The sequence below is a fragment of the Ambystoma mexicanum genome, chromosome 9 (genome assembly GCF_040938575.1).
Source record: "Ambystoma mexicanum isolate Mex_15411 chromosome 9, UKY_AmexF1_1, whole genome shotgun sequence".
NCBI classification, from domain to species: domain Eukaryota; kingdom Metazoa; phylum Chordata; class Amphibia; order Caudata; family Ambystomatidae; genus Ambystoma; species Ambystoma mexicanum.
In genome coordinates this window covers 239,594,538-239,615,987 of record NC_090931.1, presented here as the reverse complement: position 1 = coordinate 239,615,987, position 21,450 = coordinate 239,594,538, and the positions used below count along the sequence as shown (strand labels likewise).

The 21,450-nt window shown below is 45.3% G+C and overlaps 1 protein-coding gene across 1 annotated transcript in view; it reads right to left on the bottom strand.

Annotated features, from left to right (window-relative positions):
• Positions 1 to 21,450, bottom strand: part of VSIG2 (V-set and immunoglobulin domain containing 2) — a 239,734-nt gene that overhangs the window by 171,542 nt on the left and 46,742 nt on the right. The gene's annotated exons all lie outside the window — the stretch shown is intronic.

Below are 21,450 nucleotides of genomic sequence, written 5' to 3'. Positions count from 1 at the left end.
TCATAATGACTGATCTGTCATAGTCCAATAATATACTGCTGCCACACATAATGCATTGTGAATGCCATTTTCTAATCTCCTGTGCTATATTCTAAGCCTACTGCTCTAACAAATGTATACAGCACATGGATACACACATTGGGCCTCAGCACGAGTCTGGCGGTAACCCTTAAATGCGGAGGTAGCGCTATTCCCACCGCATTTAAGGGTCATCAGATCATGGCTTTCAGCTCTGATCTGGGAGGAAATATGCAGCAAAATTGCCGATTTTCAGCACGATTACCGCCGGCGGGAAATCCGCCAGCGGTAATAGCGCACATTTTCCCCATTAGGCCCAATGGGGAATGAGGAATTCCAGAATGGGCCCAATGGGGAATGGGCAATAACCCTTCCGCCAAACGGGTGATCCGGCGCTAATAGCGCCAGGGGGTTTGGCAGTAGGGCTAATAGCGCCAGCATTACCGCCCAACTCGTGATGAGGCCCATTATCTAAATGAGTAAGCAAAGGTACTTTAAAATACAACAGTACATGATCTAAGACAATATATATACATTACAACATTTGATAAATGTCCAACATTCACTTGCGAGCAAAAACATAAAGACACACAAGTAAAAGAGTTATGTTAGATGAATGACCAATGCCAGTACAAATTCACAGAATCATACCATTCATATTACAATACTACCAAAAATAGTACATTCAATATAGTTGGCATAAAGTGCTTAGTGCTGTGCCAAATATCATATATCCATATTTGGGTGGTTACATTTACTAATTGCATGATAGGCATAATAGGCATAGAAATGCCCATATCTTCTCAACACACGAGTAAGATAATTATATCAGAGATGTGACTAATCCTATCCCTATTATGGTGCTACGAAGAAAAATGGATTCAATATACTGAATATACTCAGCATAAAGTGCTTAGCGCTGTGTAAATTATCATGTATAAAGAGCTTAGTGTTGTGAAAAATATCATGCATACAATTAGGGTTTACTAATGCAGTCCTGATAAAAATCTAAAGTATCTGGTGCTTTGTAAGAGATGTGAACTAAAGGAGTCAGATGATCCTCATTTGAACCCTTACAAAAAGAGATGTTATGTTACTTGGCATTTATATAGCGCCTTATGTATCATTGGTATGATCTCAAAGCGCTGGTAGGTTGAACGCCCTCGGGAAACGCAGTTCAAGTCAGTAGAGCGAGGGAGTGTCGTATAGTGCGTGGGTGCACCGGATATGTGTGCAGCTGGTGTGGTTGTTGCATGATAGCTGCTTCTTAGCGGTAGGTGTGGTGCTGAGGAAATCAGTTGGATGTGTACATTCTGGAGGGTGGACACCCAGACTGAGTTTTGGCTGCTTTAGGCCTGAGGAGACTCCTAAAGCTAGCGGTATGTGCTCAGCTAGCTGTGTTTTATTAGGATGATGAGGAGTTTGTGGGGTCATGTTAGTATGAGAACAGCTGTACCGAATGTGTCATAGTATTGCTGTGTTCTAGTTGAGTGATGGTGTATAGGAGAGAGTAAGCGTTGTAGTGTGATATGGTGGTATGAGTAAAGCACCTGCGACCAAGCACGAGAGCAGGAGAGGAGGCGTACATAGTGGTATACATATATACAGGGACAGGATGGAGAGGGTAAACATGCGATACGGATAACATGGGGATACAGGTAGCATACACATAGCATAAATATGAGATACAGGGATATATCGAGGTAGGTTTATAGTCATAATCTCGAATACAAATATGTCGAAAGTCATAATGTCGAAAAAATAAAGTCGAAAACAAAAATGTCAAATTTCTTTTTTTTGTTGATTTTTATTCGAAATGGGGGGGTTCCCCCCCAACCCCCCTTTTTTAATTTTTTTTTTATGTTTTACCCCTTTTTTTTACCACCGGAACCCCAAAAAAACATGTAAATTAAAAAAAAAAACAATTCGACATTTTTGTTTTCGACATTATTGTTTCGACATTATTGTAATTCGACATTTTGTTTTCGAGATAATGACTGGACACCATAGAGGTATATCCACTTCATCTCCTTCCACTCTATTTACTTTTTCCATCCGTTCCATCCATGCAGATAAATACATGGAACACTTACCAACTGGCACAGAGGACTGGAGGGAAATACAGCGCAGGGACTGCAAAGGGTGTTCTCAAAGCTAGTGTCTTAGAACGGTATCTGGCACGCCCATCTCCTGTTCAAATGACTTGCATTCTTTCCCTGCCCCCAGCATCTCCTCACACTCCCTGTACTCCTTTCCACCCAGCCCCAGGGTCCCTTCCTAAATCCAACCCCAGACACTCTTTGCAGTTCCTGGGCTGTATTTCCCTCCAGTCCTCTGTGTCAGTTGGTAAGATTTCCATGCATTTACCTGCACTTCCCTGCCCCCAGCATCTCCTCACACTCCCTGTACTCCTTTCCACCCAGCCCCAGGGTCCCTTCCTAAATCCAACCCCAGACACTCTTTGCAGTTCCTGGGCTGTATTTCCCTCCAGTCCTCTGTGTCAGTTGGTAAGATTTCCATGCATTTACCTGCACTTTGTAATGTGATTTTGAGTTGCTTGTTGAAGAATGAATGGAATGTGGTAATTGGCATTCCTCTACAGGATGCCACAAGATCAGCATATATATATAAAATAAATATGTATATACATTCATTTGTTGATCAGTGCACTCGCCATATGATTAATAGACATGCATTCCAGGACCATGAAGAGTGCACATCTATTTGCAACAGACCGTTTTTTAGTTGACCGAAAGGTCGACCAGGCCCGCCACATTGGACCAACGGGTAGTGGCACTCGCCACTGTAAGTTAAGTATTAGACATCTTGACTATTCATAAATGGCACGGTTTACCAATAGACTTCAATCTGAATGGGCAGACCCCACTACATACTGAAGCTTTGTTAGTCAGCGCACGAGACACTTGCCTCTTACCAGTTTTAACATCACTCCCAGATCATGTGGGGTGCTAAGTAATATGCGAAAGTCCAAATCAGTCATAGGAATCAGCATGATTGGTTATCTGCTACACCATATTGCCCGGCTGGCCGAGGCACTAGTCACTTTCAAAATCAAGCAGCAGGCACCTGCTATATGGCAGTTGTAGGCCTGATTCCAAATTATTATGGAATGATGACATTCTTTAGGAATTAAACAATGGTCTGACACCTGATGAAGTATTAGGTCTACAAATATGCAATTAGAATACTTCGGACATGCGTGGCCCATCTATATTGCACAAGTGTGTAAATTATGAAGAGCATATGGAGTTGTAATCTTTTGTTTCAATGCACTGTGCACTTTAAACATACATGATGTAGACAAATGTTTACAACCTGACCATTATGGATACATATGAACCGCCAAAAATGTAAAAATGGGTAAATCCACTAATACAAATGGGGCTGCAATCTCATGTTCTAAATGCACTGTGCACTTTAAACAAATCCGATGTCAGGGTTTTTCTGTATGGATTACCAATATGGCTGAAATGAGTAAATTATGAAGAGTATATGGAGTTGTAATCTTGTTTTAATGCATTATACATTTTAAACACATATAGGGGGTCATTACGACATGGGCGCAAAGGGATACCGGGCACCGGTAATGACACCGGTGCCGGTAATCCCTTTGTGCCCTATTCCGAGGTCCCTTTACGGGTCCTTCCCTTAATGCCTGGTTTTACCAGGTGTTAAGGACGGGACCCGCAAAGGGATACCGGGGTCAATAACGGTACCGCAAATTGCGGTACCGTTATTGATGCCTCCCCCCTTCCCATTGAGCCCTATGGGGACTCAAATGGGAATGGGGAATGGCTTTACAAATGGGGACTTACCGGTTCCGTCAAGGTCGGACTGGACCAGTAAGTCCCCATATCACCAAGTCGGTGGCGGTACAGGTATTGGTGCTAGTCACGGCGCTAATAGCGCCATGACTAGTACCAACCTCGGAATGAGGGCCAGAATGTCCATGAATGTATACAGTGTGGCCATTGTGGATATGTATGAATCGCTAACAATGCAGCAATTTGCAAATCCATATACACATAAGTGGTTGTAATCTCGTGTTTTAAATGCACTGTGCACTTTAAATTAATCTGTTGCTAGGGTTTTTCTGTTTGGATTACAATATGGCTGAAATGAGTAAATTATGAAGAGCATATGGAGTTGTAATCTTGTTTTAATGCATTATGCACTTTAAACACATATAGGGGGTCATTACGACCTGGGCGCAAAGGGATACCGGGCACCGGTAATGACACCGGTGCCGGTAATCCCTTTGTGCCCTATTCCGAGGTCCCTTTACGGGTCCTTCCCTTAATGCCGGGTTTTACCAGGTGTTAAGGACGGGACCCGCAAAGGGATACCGGGGTCAATAACGGTACCGCAATTTGCGGTACCGTTATTGATGCCTCCCCCCTTCCCATTGAGCCCTATGGGGACTCAAATGGGAATGGGGAATGGCTTTACAAATGGGGACTTACCGGTTCCGCCAAGGTCGGACTGGACCAGTAAGTCCCCATACCACCAAGTCGGTGGCGGTACCGGTATTGGTGCTAGTCACGGCGCTAATAGCGCCATGACTAGCACCAACCTCGGAATGAGGGCCAGAATGTCCATGAATGTATATAATATGACCATTGTGGATATGTATGAATCGCTAACAATGCAGCAATTTGCAAATCCATATACACATAAGTGGTTGTAATCTCGTGTTTTAAATGCATTGTGCACTTTAAATTAATCTGATGTTAGGACATTTTGGATCTGACCAAAATGCTACTTAACCTTGAAATGTGTTTTATAATGGGCCTCATTACGAGTCCGGCGGTAGCCGTGCCGAAAAACCGGCAGGCTGTCGCCAGACTCGTAGTGAATTGCTGCCTCCGTGATTGCCGGAATCACCGGGGCATAACAAGCCCGGTGGCCAGGCAATTCCGGAGGCGGAATTCCTTTAATCCCCATTGCCAGGACTCCATGAGGATGGGGACAATGGAAACACTGGTTCTGTCTATGACGGAGCCGGTGTTTCCATTTCCGTCTGCAGGCGGGTGACGTTTCTCCCGCCTGGTCAGACCTGGCGGGAGTGACACCTCCCACCAGCAAAACTCGTAATCTGCTGGGTTTACCGCCACTTTTGTTTCCGGACTGGCAGGCTTGTAATGAGGCCCAATGTGTCTTATTAATAGCAATACCTGGCACTTTAGTGACAATATAGCAACTGATCTACAGGCTAAGGGGAAAGTACAACGGTTAATTGATATAAATATGTGTTGATAAGTGCTAAACACGGCGTCAGTGATGTACAGCTGCAATCTAACAATTGGTTGTATATGACTTTAAGGTTACCCTTCTTTGCTTTCCATTATGTTATACCCTTCATATGACAACCCTTGGCAACATGGCTGAAATACTCTGGCAGGGTGCGAATTGGTTGTAATGCACAAAGGAGAGATAGCCACGGGAGGAGGATTTTTAAATGGAATTATCATTTTTCAATAACGTTTAAATCATTTTTTAAACTTGAACACTTTTGGCTTTCAATTTGAGGATCCCTTGCGTGAGTGATGCTCAAACCAACGGTGTCTTTGCAGTGCCAAAAACTTGGATATATATACTTTACCAAGTTACCTAATTCATTTAAAAAAAACGTTTATAATTAAACACTTTGAGACGTGGAACTGTAAATGGATAAATGGATAGCGGAAGCGGAGAAGGGTCCTTAGATAATTGCATTCATAATGTAATTCTCTCCAATACTACCATAGTCCATGTTCCGAGATAGTTCAACTAATGGAGGCAATTTAGCTTATTATTCGCTTATTGCTTCCATGTCGTGAATTGCACACATAATTCAGTAACTATATCTTTTTTTATCTACTTAACAATTGAGACCTAATTGGAGCACTCCCTTCCTGGTGCATGCATGTGCTTGCTAAAATTTACCTGAGCTTCACAACGCAGGAACTGATTCACAAAGCCCAAAACTGAAGAAAATTAGAAAATGCCCTGAGCATCTCTGATTTGCATCTGCCGCCTAATACTTGATTCACAAAGGCTACACATGGAGCACATCTGGAGATGCTTGTCACATCTATAAGATGCTTACATGGAAATGTGATTCTCTAACTTTGCTCAAGGGTATCTCTGAAATGTGCCAGCCATCTGCAGATTTTCTCCTGTTTTAGGCTTTTTGAATCTCTTGTAAGGTAGCATAAGGAAATCAGAGATGCTCAAGGGCAGCTCTGATTTGCTCCAGTTATTTGTTATCCAGGCACTTGGGAGTGTCCTTGATCCCTACATTCTGCCTTATATGTGAGGGGCTGAAGCCAGCCCCTCACCAAGGCCTTAATTTAAGGACCACTCCTGTCTGCTCTGGACGGCAGCAAGACCATCTGGAGGGGCATGTGTGCCCTCCCACTGCCGCCATCGCCACAGCTGATGTCGCTGAAAAGGTAAGTCCTGCTGGCCCCCAATCTCGAGTGCCTCTAAGTCCTGGAGCTCCAACACACTTCCTTTGGCCTGCCCTGATTGGCCGCATTCAGCCTTGATCTATGCCCCCATGGGTGCCAGCAGGTGAAGCTGGCCTCTCACTAAGGCCCTACTCTAAGGCCCACTCTTGTCTGGCCCTGTCTGCTGCGGATGTGAGCACGGGCCCAACTCCACATGCTCCAGTGCCATTTGGTCCCCATCAGAACCACCACCTGCCCCACTCAACAAGATATGACTGCTAATCCACCAGGAATCATTATGCTGACAGATCCAGACCGCCTAGGCAACACAGTTCCGCTTCATGATGCCCGCTCGGACTGCTCTATGCTGACTATACCTTGACAACTTCAAGGTAAGCCTGATTGCCAGCCTCCAGGCCCTACCTCAGCATTGTTGCCTTCTGAACCACCCACCTTGCCTACCCCTCCCATCTCCCTCCCGGATGCAGGTATTTCTTTGATAGTATTTTGATTCTACCAGACATGCTGCCAACTTTGTCTGTTGCACTCTTCCAAAGAACTACGTCCTTGTTGCCCTGTAGTCCACATACTGTGTGTGCCGTGTGCTTGAAAAGTGGATTTCACTGTTTGCATTGGCTGGTGAAAACTGCTTTTGGAATTGTATTACTCTTGACTGTGGAGAGAGAGAGAAACACTCTCATAGGAAACAACAGAGCTGAGCTCCGTGTGGGAACTACATTTCCCATAACTCTCTTTGTCACATTTCAGGAAACCTCAGGTTCTTCAGCGCTGGCACTTCTGTGACAAGCCGGTCTTTGCTGGTCATCGACAAACTCGGCATCTCAGCACCCTTGCATTTACCCCTCCAGGTAAAATCTAACTCCCTTTCTCCTTATTACCTGTTGTAATGTCAGGGTTTGTTTCCATCCCAAAATGGGATACACTGAGGGTGAATCTCTGTCCCTGACCACAGTGCAAGCAAACTGCATCGCGCTCATCAACAAGTTGAAACTCACCAGATTAAACACCATGGACTCTATATGGATTCAGTGACCAATGCCCTCCTGGTGACATGACTGACGTATCCTCCCTTTCGCTCCCTGCCAAACGGACTACAGTTAACACAGAGAAACAAGCCAATCCCAATCCTGGCATCTCAAAACACTCACAAGAAGCGATCACAGCACTAGGTTGCGTCACAACACGGATGAAAAACCCCCAAGTTAAATACAACTAATATGGGCCACTCCCCACACAAACAAATGTTTCGAGTTTCCCTGAAAATGGCTCTTCTTAATACTAGATCCCTGAACAGCCACGCAACTAATATCCATGATATGATTGTTGATAGAACCTTATACATCCTGTGTCTAACTGAAACTTGGATAAAAATACCAGTTGCCCTGCCATCAATCTATCAGTACCCACAGGATATGCCATGCTTTGTAAAAATAGGGAACCTGGAGTAGGAAGTGGGGTGGCAATAATAGCAAAACCCGAGCTAGACCTGTTTTCATCCCCTATTGTCTGTCAGGAATGTGAAATACTGCTAGCTAAAATGACCCCCTAACTCCAACAGCTGTATAAACATTGTCCTGATTTGCAGGCCACTTATCATAATGCCCAACTTCAATGAGGATATAACGCACATCCTGAATTCAGTAGAAGGCGCAAATCACGCTAAGCTTCTCCTTTAATTGCTTGAAAGGGGACAAGTCTGATAAAGAAGCCATAGAATTAGAAAGAGTTTTAAATAACACACAATTCAAAGTTAGTAACAACGCACCTTTCAATGATAAAAATCACATTCTTGATTGGGAGTGCACCAGAAACGTAGCCGCCCAGATCGATCAAACATCACCATGCATTTGGTCTGATCATCATTTCATTGAATTACTCATCCAACTTCCCAAGGAACATGCCAAACGCCCCAATTAAGCCAAATCTGTCTCCGGTAGGAATTTCAAGAGCATAGATCCTGCAGATCTTTTCTCCTGCCTCAACACCATTATGAAGGAAACCTCCAACAATGATTCTGCCGAACATCTTCTTAACAAATATCGTTAAAGGTTTACAACTTTTATTGATAAGGTAGCACCCCTTAAAAACAGACTTGTCATAGACAATCCTGATCATCAAAAATGGTTTAGCACCAACTGGATGCACTGAAAAAATCAAAGCGAAACTCTAGAATCTATCTGGCTTAAACACCAATCCAAAGAAAATAAAGATGCTTGGAAACAAGTCGATAAAACCTATAAAAACAAACTTTGAAGTTTGAAGTTTAGTTTATTTGTAAAGCGCACCAGGCCCGTGGGCAACCAGGTGCATAATCTTAGGTAAAGGTTACAACAACAGTATACAAGAATACCACATTTACAAGTTATGCACAAGTACCAAGTTATACACAAGTACCAAGTTATACACAAGTACCAAATTTACAAGTTATACACGAGTACAAATTAACAGGTTATATACAAGTACGCTAGTGTGAGGATCCAAAGTGGTAGAGAGCAAGAGGAATTTCTACACCTTAGAAATTGAACAGGCTGCCAACAGCTCTAGAACATTTTTTGAAACATTAAAATTACTAGAGAAACCTAATGACCTCCAACCTCCTTTTGTGATCACCGCCCAAGATACACTGACAGTACAGACTGCCTTCAAGGAGAAAATCATAAAGGCACAGAAGAAAATCAAAGACAAAATACAGTCCAGGATCAATCTAGCCAACATCTCTCTGTATAAAGGCAACAAAGTCCCAAACCAGTCCTCCTTCTCATTCTCTGAAATAGATACATGCGACATGGAAAAAATACTTAAGTCAATGAAACACACAGCATGTTCAGAAAATACCTTTCCATCTAAAATCCTTCTGAAACACCAGGAAATGTTCACTCCTTTCCTCACCAGGTTTGTAAATGCCTCCTTTAGGGAAGGACGGGTACCCAGGTTCATTAAAACAGTTGAAGTCACACCACTTCAAAAATAAAAAAAAACTTGACCCCAAAGATCTGTACAACCTTAGGCCAATTACTAACTGCAATATGTTAGGCAGAAACCTGTGCAGTTCCCTTGGGGAACACTGCAAAAGATTTAAGACTACAGGTATAGCAGTAAACCCACTTGGTAGCAGTCTGCACCACCCAGATTTACCTGGTAGCTGTGGCTGAGCAGTCAGACTTCCCTCAAGAAGAGTTAGGCAGTATGCAAAGTATACACAATATGTACTCAGGCACAATAGCACAAGCAAACACTGACCAGAGCTTGGTTTCAAAAGTATATAGTTATTTATTTTTAAGAACACACAAATTGAAAACACTCTAGCAAAATATAATAAAACACTCCAAACACAGTTATATGGAAAGCAGTCCCAATCCTTATTCCTATCTAGACAACTCTAGGTTAACACCACATAATTAAAACAGAGGTGAGCGCTTAACGTTAGATGACACTCTAGTAGGTTAAAGAAGGGAGGGAAAAAGAGCAGAATTAGGATAAACACACCACTCTAAGGTCAAGAACACTTTTGGTAAGCTCAAAGAAGCACAAAGTCACAGGTGAGCAAGAGTCACTAAGCAGGGCCCACTCTTAGAGCAGGCAGAGCGAAAACGTGCCCAAGATCACACAGTTGGTAGGGATTCAGAGTTTTGCAAAAGAGTTCGGAAAAGAGTTAGAGAGGCTCAGAAAGTTTAGCCAAAGTGTCCCAGGCAATCCCAGGATCGAAAGCCGAGGGCTAAAACTACCTCGTACAGTCGGTGGCAAGGGAAGCCAGGCGGAACACGGTACCTTAACGGAAAGGATCCTCCAGCGGGGGCAGTTGTTCCAGGCAGTGGCAGCAAGGCTCGACGTCGGTCAGGGGAGAAGAAGATCTCGCTGAAGAGCAGAAGAAGAAGGTCGTTGCACTGCCCGGGAAGAAACCAGCCGCGGAGTCCTCCGGTTAAAGGGTTTGTACCGACTTTCGCGGTTGGGGTAAAAGTGGTGGGGTTCCGGTTGCCGGGGTGCTTGGCACTGGCAAGGCGGCCACGGGATACCTCGAAGCACGGAAAGAAGGTGAAAACTGGTTGTCCCCACCAGTCAAGGGAAGGAGCCACTCCGTTAAGAGTTCTCCTCGGTCGTCGGGAAAAGTGGTGAGATGGTTCAGCAGGGCTCCACCGGCGGTGTCGTCGTAGCAGATCAGCTCAGCTCGTCCCTCGTTGGATTCTTAGGTCCTGTGGCGACTTCTGAAGTTCCAGTCCCCAAAGCCCTGCTTTTATGCAGTAAACCCCCATTCACCCAGCCTAGCTGTCACTCAACCATGCTAAGTGGTGAGCCGGCCGGCTCACCACTTGGGCCAATCAGGACGGAGTGCGACTTGAGTTACCTAGGTAACTCAGTCCAGGGTGCCTAAATCCCCCTCCACCCCTCCTAAGTACCCCAGACAGAGTGGCACCACTTTGGAGGGCTTCTGTGGAGAAGCCCGCCAAAAGTGGGACAAAGGGCTCCACTTTGGGTCAGAGTTACAGAGGCGAACGCCAACGCCATTTTAGTATCAAGTTTTGGCAAAAAAATCCCAACCGGAGTTATAATAATAAATATATAAACCGGCAGTATGTTTAAGGCTACCGTAAATAAATAATTAAAGGTGTTAGCCTAAAACAATGGGAAATCCCATAGGAAAATATTCGCGGTCGAATATAAAAAGTAGTTTCCACTGCCACCAGCCAAAACTCGATCAGGGGGGACGGAGACGTGCCCCTCGACTAACAGACCCTGGGGCAATCGAATTGCCCCAGCCAGTACGTCCACAATATGATGGTTTGTACTGGTTCTGTTCAGGATTTAAGACTAGTAAAGTCTTTGGTGACTTTACATGCCCTGGGAGACAGTAGTCAGTCCCAGGGTATGGAGTCTATGTTGGGGAGTCCCTAGGACACCCCTGGGTTACGGCACAGAGGGTGCTGTGTAACCCACATCCAAAAAATACATGAGGCCCTATGGAGTAAAAGACCCCATAGCCCATTCAACACAAGGTTTAACCAAGAAAACACACTTCAACATGCCCAAGAGTGAGGGTAAAAGAGTCTCACTCTTGGCAGGAGAAAAAAATAAACCCCAGAAATCCAGCAAAGCCGCTGGGGGACTCACTAGGTAGGGAAATTCAGCCTAAACAGAGAATTCTCCCTAACACTCGCCCCCCCCAGACTAAGGGACAGGAGGATTTAATCCACTCCTGGATGAACCTCATACCTCTAGTCGATGATAAACATCCTAGAGAGTCCATCAGCATTTTGATGGTGACACCCTGACCTGTGCTCAATGGTGAAATCAAACCCTTGCAGGCAGATTGACCATCTCAATAGTTTTGGATTTTCCCCTTTCATTTGCATTAACCATCTCAAGGGTTGGTGGTCAGTCTGAATAACAAAAGTAGAACCATACAAGTATGGCCTAAACTTCTTCAGTGCCCACACAATAGCAAAGCATTCTCTTTCGATAGTTGCCCACCTTGTCTCAGGATCCTTCAGTTTCCTACTGATGAAGCAAATGGGGTGCTCCCTACCCTTCTCATCCAGTTGGCTTAGAACTGCACCTATTCCTACATTGGAAGCATCAGTTTGTACAATGAAAGTTTGGTGGTAGTCAGGAGCTCTTAACACTGGAGCTTGGCAAAGAGCTCTCTTCAGTTTTTCAAAGGCCTGATTGCACTCCTCATTCCATTTTACCTTTTTAGGGAATTTGGGAGAGGAGATTACATTCAGTGGAGAAGCTATGGTCCCATAGTTCTCAATGAAATTCCTGTAATACCCAGTGAGGCCTAGGAAAGCTCTCACTTGGGTTTGAGTAGTTGGTGTTGTCCAATTTTGCACAGCTTCAATCTTGCTGAGCAAAGGCCTGATTTCTCCACCTCCTACCTCATGTCCAAGGTAGACCACCTTACTTTGACCAATCTGGCACTTACTGGCTTTGATTGTCAAATGGGCCTGTTCAAGGGCCTGCAACACATGTCCTAGGTGGTTCACATGCTCCTCCCAGGAGTGGCTGAAGACTGCAATGTCATCCAAGTATGCCATGCAGAAATCTTCCATCCCAGCTAGAACTTGGTTCACCATCCTTTGGAATGTGGCAGGTGCATTTTTTAGTCCAAAAGGCATGACCTTAAACTGGTACAAGCCAACTGGGGTTGAAAATGCAGTTTTCTTCTTGGCATGGTCTGTCAGGGCTATTTGCCAATAGCCTGACGTCAGGTCAAATGTGCTGAGGTACTTGGCTGCACCAAGTTTATCCACCAACTCATCTGTCCTGGGCAAAGGGTGGGCATCAGTCTTGGTGACTGCATTTAGAGCTCTATAGTCCACACAGAATCTCAAGTCTTTGGATCCTGCCTTTGGTACTAACACAACTGGGCTAGACCATGGACTAGTAGAGGGCTCTATTACCCCGAGATCAAGCATCTTCTTGACCTCTCCTTTGATGTGGGTTCTGATATGTTCTGACATTCTGTATCCTCTGCTTTTGACTGGCAGACAGTCACCAGTGAGTATCTCATGCTGGCCCCAAGGGGTCAAGCCTGGTGACAGTGAGAACAGGGAGGCAAACTGATTTAACATAGATTTGCACTCCTCTTGTTGCTCAGGTGTCAGGTCTGAAGAGAGATTGACTCCTTCAACTTTTTCATCTAAAGGCACACCTCTGAGGAGATCAGGGAGAGATTCACTCTCTTCTTCCTCTGCAGCTGAAGCTAGAAGCAAGGCTCCTACATCAGGTCTGGAGATGTATGCTTTTAGTCGGTTGGTGTGGAAGACTCTAGGAGCTTCCCTGGGTCTGCCCAGATACACCAGATAGTTGACCTCTCCAAGTTTTCCCACAATCTTGAAGGGTCCCATCCATTTGTCTTGCAAGGCCCTCTGCCTTGTGGGGAGCATAACTAGAACTAGCTGGTCTTGAGTAAACTCAACCATGTTAGCCTTCTGGTCGTGCCAATGTTTGACCAGAGCTTGACCAGCTTTCAAGTTGTCACTTGCTTCTGCCATCATGTGTGACATTCTCCTCCGGAGACCTATCACATAGTCAGTCACTCTGACTGGCTTGAGGGGAGGAGCACCTTCCAATCCCTCCTTAATCAGGGCCAATGGACCTCTGACTGGATGGCCATAGAGAAGCTCGAAGGGAGAATAACCTACTCCCTCCTGAGGGACTTCTCTATAAGCAAAGAGAAGGCATGGCAGTAGAAGGTCCCACTTTTTCTTAAGGGGTTCTTCTAAAGCACCTATCATGCTCTTCATGGTTCTGTTAAACCTTTCAACCAACCCGTTTGTCTGAGGGTGGTATGCGGTTGAGAACTTGTAGGTAACTCCACAGGTTTTCCACATGGCTTTCATGTAGTGGGACATAAAGTTTGACCCCCTGTCAGAGATTACCTCCTTAGGAAACCCAACCCTGGTAAAAATACCAAGGAGGGCCTTCGCCACAGCCGGAGCTGTAACAGTCCTCATAGGAATTGCCTCAGGGTACCTAGTAGCATGGTCTACTACAACAAGGATAAACCTGTTGCCTGAGGAGGTTGGGGGATCAAGGGGACCAACAATGTCAATCCCTACCCTCTCAAATGGGACTCCCACAACTGGGAGAGGCACTAAAGGTGCCACATTCTTGGAACCAACCTTACCAGAAGTCTGGCAGGTGTGGCAGCTCTTACAATATCTGTCTACTTCAGCCCCCATCTTTGGCCAATAAAAGTAGAGAGAGAGCCTTTCCTTGGTCTTCTTGAAACTCAAGTGACCAGCCAAAGGTATCTCATGGGCTAGTTGTAAGAACTGTTGTCTGTTCTCTTGTGGGACTACAAGGCGTTTGTAGTCTCCAGGTTCAGACTCAGTTGGTTAACTGTAGAAGAGGCCATCTTCCCAGTTTAACCTATACTTCCCAGGCTCTTGCCCATCAGCCTGAGAAGCTGCCTGGTGGCGGAGACCTTCCAGAGTTGGACATTCTATTTGCCCCTTACGAAAAGCTGCCCTGCTAGGCCCACCTTCTGCCAGTAAAGACTGCAGCTCAGGATGGTCCTCAGGGTCCAAATCTCCAATAAGGTTTGGGCCTCCTTCTAGCTCTTCCTCAGAGTCTAGCTCAACCACACAGGGTTGTACCTCCCTCTCAGCCTCAGCTGGAGGTGGAGTTACAGGTGTAACTTTGGACAACCTAGGGGAAGTCCTTGTTGGAAGCACTGGAGTGCTTGCTGCTGGCTTTTTCCTAGGAGTCTTGGGTTGCCCCTTTGCTCCTGATCTGGTAGTTATTGCAGTAAGTTGCTCCAGTGGGAGAGGAGTGATTTCTGTCATCATCTCCTGAGATAACCCTCGCAGGGTTTTCTCTCTTGCAGGTTTTGTGAGCTCCTGTAACCTTTTGCTAGGTGGTCTGGGGGTATGTGACACAACTCCAAGAGCCTTGAGGTCATTACCCAACAGAACCCTAACTGGCACTTCACATTGTACACTGACAGGTATTTTTACAGCCATATCATTACATTGGATGAGAACTGGTAACTGGGGACACATCTGCACAGGCCCACCAGCTAACTTGGTGAGGCATTTGGGTGCCTTAGCAACATCCTCTGCCTTGAAAAATGATTCATCCACCACAGTTATGCTGGCTCCAGTGTCCCTAATGGCAGGAGTCTCCTGACCATTCACCTGGACACTGTCCTTATAATACTCTTTAGTATTATCTGGGATGGAGTTATAGACATCTAAATTCTGTTGTTCCCACAACCCCAGAGAGACTAAAGAAACACTAGCTGAGACTCCAGTGGGTTCATCAGCTAGTAATAGAAAGTTTCCACTTGCCATATGTACTTCCTCTTCTGGAGCGAAGGCTAAGGAGGCAAGCTGGACCCCTGAAGGTTTACCCTTACATCTGGGATCTCCTTTCACATGGTCAGTAGCCTTACAAACAAAGCATGAGCCAAAGGCTCGCTGGAATGGAGGCTTGTTCTGACCTCCTTCTGGTCTGGGACCAGAAGGTACACTAGCCTGATTCGGTTTCCCTGGTGGCTTACCCTTATAGTTTTGTTTGGGGCCCTCTTTGGAATTTGTAGTATTAGAATTCTCTTTGGAGTCCTTTTTAGGCTGTTTCTCCCCATCCCTCTTCTGAGTTACCCCAGAGTCCTTGTGAGTGGCCCTGTTGGCAACCCACAAGTCAGCAGCCTTAGCTAGCTTCCGGGAATCTAATTCCTTGGAATCAGCCAAGTGTTGTCTGAGCTCAGGAGAGCAGGCATCATAAATAGTCTCCAACATAAACAAATTCTTCATACCTTCATAAGTGTTCACCTTGTAACCCTTAATCCATCCCTCTAAGTTTTTCAACCCTTCACTCACCCAGGTAGCCCAAGGGGTACCATCATGCTTTTTGAGGCTCCTAAACCTCTTAAGATACTAGGAAGGGGTCTTCCCAAATCTAGCTATCAAAGCTAGCTTCACACATTCATAGTCCTTCTTATCCTCCTCCCCCATCTCCATTACCACATCAGTTGCAACAGGGGGAAGCCTAGAGAACAACCAGGTGAGTAAGTCATTTCCTGTGATGTTCTGGAGCCCATGATTATATTCAAACAGAGACAACCAATCCAACACATCCAACTTAGGCTCATACATACCAACCAATTCTTTAGGCATCCGGGGTCTTTTAGGACTGGAACTTCTAGATGAGCCAGAGAGAGAAGCATTTTCAACAGATAATTTCTTCATTTCTAAGTCATACTTGAGCTCCATTTCCCTTAGCCTTAGTTCTTTGTCAGTTTGAGCATTAAGTTTCTTATACTCCAATTCTAGTTTCATTTTCTCCAGTTCAAAGTACTGAGGACTAAATGTGGGACCTGGTAAAGGTCCAGTAGGTACAGCAGGTAGAGCAGGCAGAGGCCTAGGGGGGACAGTCACAACAGCCTCACCCTCCTCTTCTGACTCTTCCTCAGAATCATCAACATTTTGCTCCATGTTAATTTCAATACTGTCATCTACAGTTGCTGGAGTGGTAGGTTCCTCTGAACCATCACCCAGACTTTGGTTAGCTAACAATCTTTCAATCAGCTCCATTTTCTTGCCCTTAGTCAGGAGATCCTTATGTTTACAGAGCACTCTTAAACAATCAGCAGTTTTGGCTGCAAGGGACTCTTGACTATAGCTTTCTATAACTGACATGTTAGAGGATTACTTTTACAGTGCTAAGCTTTGTGGTTAGTTGCACTAAGGTATCTAGAGCACAATAAAATGTATACTCAATACAAATCCCACCGCTGTACACCAGTGTTAGGCAGAAACCTGTGCAGTTCCCTTGGGGAACACTGCAAAAGATTTAAGACTACAGGTATAGCAGTAAACCCACTTGGTAGCAGTCTGCACCACCCAGATTTACCTGGTAGCTGTGGCTGAGCAGTCAGACTTCCCTCAAGAAGAGTTAGGCAGTATGCAAAGTATACACAATATGTACTCAGGCACAATAGCACAAGCAAACACTGACCAGAGCTTGGTTTCAAAAGTATATAGTTATTTATTTTTAAGAACACACAAATTGAAAACACTCTAGCAAAATATAATAAAACACTCCAAACACAGTTATATGGAAAGCAGTCCCAATCCTTATTCCTATCTAGACAACTCTAGGTTAACACCACATAATTAAAACAGAGGTGAGCGCTTAACGTTAGATGACACTCTAGTAGGTTAAAGAAGGGAGGGAAAAAGAGCAGAATTAGGATAAACACACCACTCTAAGGTCAAGAACACTTTTGGTAAGCTCAAAGAAGCACAAAGTCACAGGTGAGCAAGAGTCACTAAGCAGGGCCCACTCTTAGAGCAGGCAGAGCGAAAACGTGCCCAAGATCACACAGTTGGTAGGGATTCAGAGTCTTGCAAAAGAGTTCGGAAAAGAGTTAGAGAGGCTCAGAAAGTTTAGCCAAAGTGTCCCAGGCAATCCCAGGATCGAAAGCCGAGGGCTAAAACTACCTCGTACAGTCGGTGGCAAGGGAAGCCAGGCGGAACACGGTACCTTAACGGAAAGGATCCTCCAGCGGGGGCAGTTGTTCCAGGCAGTGGCAGCAAGGCTCGACGTCGGTCAGGGGAGAAGAAGATCTCGCTGAAGAGCAGAAGAAGAAGGTCGTTGCACTGCCCGGGAAGAAACCAGCCGCGGAGTCCTCCGGTTAAAGGGTTTGTACCGACTTTCGCGGTTGGGGTAAAAGTGGTGGGGTTCCGGTTGCCGGGGTGCTTGGCACTGGCAAGGCGGCCACGGGATACCTCGAAGCACGGAAAGAAGGTGAAAACTGGTTGTCCCCACCAGTCAAGGGAAGGAGCCACTCCGTTAAGAGTTCTCCTCGGTCGTCGGGAAAAGTGGTGAGATGGTTCAGCAGGGCTCCACCGGCGGTGTCGTCGTAGCAGATCAGCTCAGCTCGTCCCTCGTTGGATTCTTAGGTCCTGTGGCGACTTCTGAAGTTCCAGTCCCCAAAGCCCTGCTTTTATGCAGTAAACCCCCATTCACCCAGCCTAGCTGTCACTCAACCATGCTAAGTGGTGAGCCGGCCGGCTCACCACTTGGGCCAATCAGGACGGAGTGCGACTTGAGTTACCTAGGTAACTCAGTCCAGGGTGCCTAAATCCCCCTCCACCCCTCCTAAGTACCCCAGACAGAGTGGCACCACTTTGGAGGGCTTCTGTGGAGAAGCCCGCCAAAAGTGGGACAAAGGGCTCCACTTTGGGTCAGAGTTACAGAGGCGAACGCCAACGCCATTTTAGTATCAAGTTTTGGCAAAAAAATCCCAACCGGAGTTATAATAATAAATATATAAACCGGCGGTATGTTTAAGGCTACCGTAAATAAATAATTAAAGGTGTTAGCCTAAAACAATGGGAAATCCCATAGGAAAATATTCGCGGTCGAATATAAAAAGTAGTTTCCACTGCCACCAGCCAAAACTCGATCAGGGGGGACGGAGACGTGCCCCTCGACTAACAGACCCTGGGGCAATCGAATTGCCCCAGCCAGTACGTCCACAATATGATGGTTTGTACTGGTTCTGTTCAGGATTTAAGACTAGTAAAGTCTTTGGTGACTTTACATGCCCTGGGAGACAGTAGTCAGTCCCAGGGTATGGAGTCTATGTTGGGAAGTCCCTAGGACACCCCTGGGTTACGGCACAGAGGGTGCTGTGTAACCCACATCCAAAAAATACATGAGGCCCTATGGAGTAAAAGACCCCATAGCCCATTCAACACAAGGTTTAACCAAGAAAACACACTTCAACATGCCCAAGAGTGAGGGTAAAAGAGTCTCACTCTTGGCAGGAGAAAAAAAATAAACCCCAGAAATCCAGCAAAGCCGCTGGGGGACTCACTAGGTAGGGAAATTCAGCTTAAACAGAGAATTCTCCCTAACACAATATACTTCTCAAAGTCCTGGATAAAGCAGCTTACATGCCGTTCCTGTGTTTCATTGAAGCAAATAACATTCTACACCCCAAGCAGTCGGGCTTTCGGTCTAATCACAGTACCTAGACTGCTCTAGTAGACCTCCAGTCACACATGCTGCAAATCACAGAAGAGGGAAAAGTGGGATTCCTGACCTTAGTGGACTTATCCACGGCCTTTGATATAGTGGACAATGGTATTCTTAAACAAACACTGGGCCATCTGGGACACTGCTCAGACAAAGCGGTGGACTGGTTCCTTTTATTTCTATCTGATCAGGAGGCACGAATCCAATAGGGACAGGCTCAATCACCTGCAGCTCCCATTTGGTGTGGTGTCCCACAGGGGGCAAGTCTGTCACCATTACTTTTCAATCTGTATATTAGACCCCTTTGTTCCCTCATGGACGATCTGGGTTTTTTCTTTACTAACTACGCTGATGACACCCAGTTAGTCATTGAAATAACAGGAGTGTATGCCACTGAGGCCACAGCCCTATCAACCATATATCATCTAATCGAAGACTGGATGTCAAGAAATTGGTTATGTATGAATGGCGATAAGACAGAGCTGATGATCTTTGGCTCAACTGCCACACGGGCTAAACTTAGACCGATTACATCAGCTTCCAAATAGGCACAAGTTGCATCTCTGTCCTTGACAAGATGAAGATTGTGGGCATTCAACTGGAGGCCTCTCTTACCTCTGATGCATATGTCACTCAGATGATAAAAAGCTGCAACTACTCCCTCCATCTTTTGAAAAATATCTGACCATAAATCACCAGAGACGATGCAGCAACTATAGCCTGAGCCACCGTCTTGTCTAAGTTGGATTATTGCAACTCTCTACTGATTGGTGCTACAACAAACAATGTAGGGAAGTGTCAGGTACTACAAAATAATGTGGTTCGCATTGTCAACAAACTCAAAATATGAGAGCGCATCACAGGAGGAAATTACACTGGTTAGCCATACAAGAACAAATCAACTTTAAAGTAGGGTCCATTGTGCATTGCTGTCGTCCGACAAAAAGAAGATCAAATGCCCTAAATACAAGCATGAAAAAGTCCTGGAAAGATCATTCCCTGTGAAGGCGGCAAAATTCTGTAACTCCCTTCCCACTGCAGTTACAAGGGATGACAATTTGAGAACCTTCAAGAAAGTCCTAAAAAGGTAGCTTTTTAAGTAATTCTCTTCCTTAGTCCTTCTGGCCCCCGTCCCGGCTTTGATGGATTTGTCTTATGTGTAGGGGTTTGACACCCTGATGCCTGTGGGCTTTCGGCGCAGTACAAATAAACATAGAAATAAATAATTCTGCCCTCTTCTCACCGCCCTTGGTACACCTCTCCACAGCTCTGCCTACTGTTGCAGTTGTAAAAAGATGCCTTCCCCCTGATTCTGAGACCGCCTTCAAGCCTACTTGCCCCCTGCTGCCCTCAACCATGATCCTGCAACTGTGCAATAACCTAAGACTACCAGCCACGACATTGAGAATGCTGCAGCACAGCGCACCCACTTACTGCATAATATCCCAACATTATTTCTACTGCCCTTTGAGCTCAAGAGCCACAGCAAGCAACCAGTAGTGAGCCAACACGACAAGCCGCCGGCCTACTTCCTGCCGGCTGTAAGGAAGGCATAGTATCAACAGTAAGAGAAACACAAGAGACCAAAGTTCAAGGGTGTTTATTGAGCTTCAGAAAAAGGTTGGAAAACACCTATCTAATCCTAAATCTACAGATGGGAGCAAGTTACGACCATCAAATAATAATGACTCAGTCCTAGTGGTGTCTTGTCAAAATATAAGGGCTTATACTAATAAACCTATTGCCAAGCAAGACGACACGGAGCACCACAGGTTCAATCCCCGCGTCCATGCTTAGAAACCTCTGGGTATTAAGCGCGTTATAAATAATCTACCATATCATATCATATCATTATTTCCCACACTATTTATATTTATAGGTAAGCTTCTAAATACAAATAGTGTGGGAAACAATGTTACGAAAAGAAAGAAGTGTTCACTAAATGATATGTCAGAAAGTTCAGGCTGTTGGCCTCCCTTTCCCACTTTTTCAGCACAGGATAAGGAGGTTCACTCGAGCTTAGCGCAGTTTCTGGTTTCTCTAACACAAGGATACAGTTCAATCATTAGCATCAGTGCCTTCTGTGACCAAGTCTCTTGGTCTTTCTCTGTCTCTTCCTTCAGAGGGCTTGATGCGACAAATAAGTGAAAAGTTATTTTCCTCTTTCAGATTTCACAAGTACTCACTTTCTTAGGGGATTTACCATTCACCCCAGATCCCCCTCATCAGGGCTCAGATCTTCTTTACACAATGTTTGTACGACATTCTTTCTTGGGTAACTCACAGTTCACCCAGGATCCCCCTCAGCTCAGATCCTTTTTTACCAATTAGTCTCCCTCAGCTGGGTTCAGACCAATATCAATTTCATATGTAAATTCTTAACACAAACCTGCTTTACCAAAAAGCTCTTAGCTGATCTCCCTACGCTGGGCTCAGACCAACTTAATTTATTTTCTTTATATACTTGCTA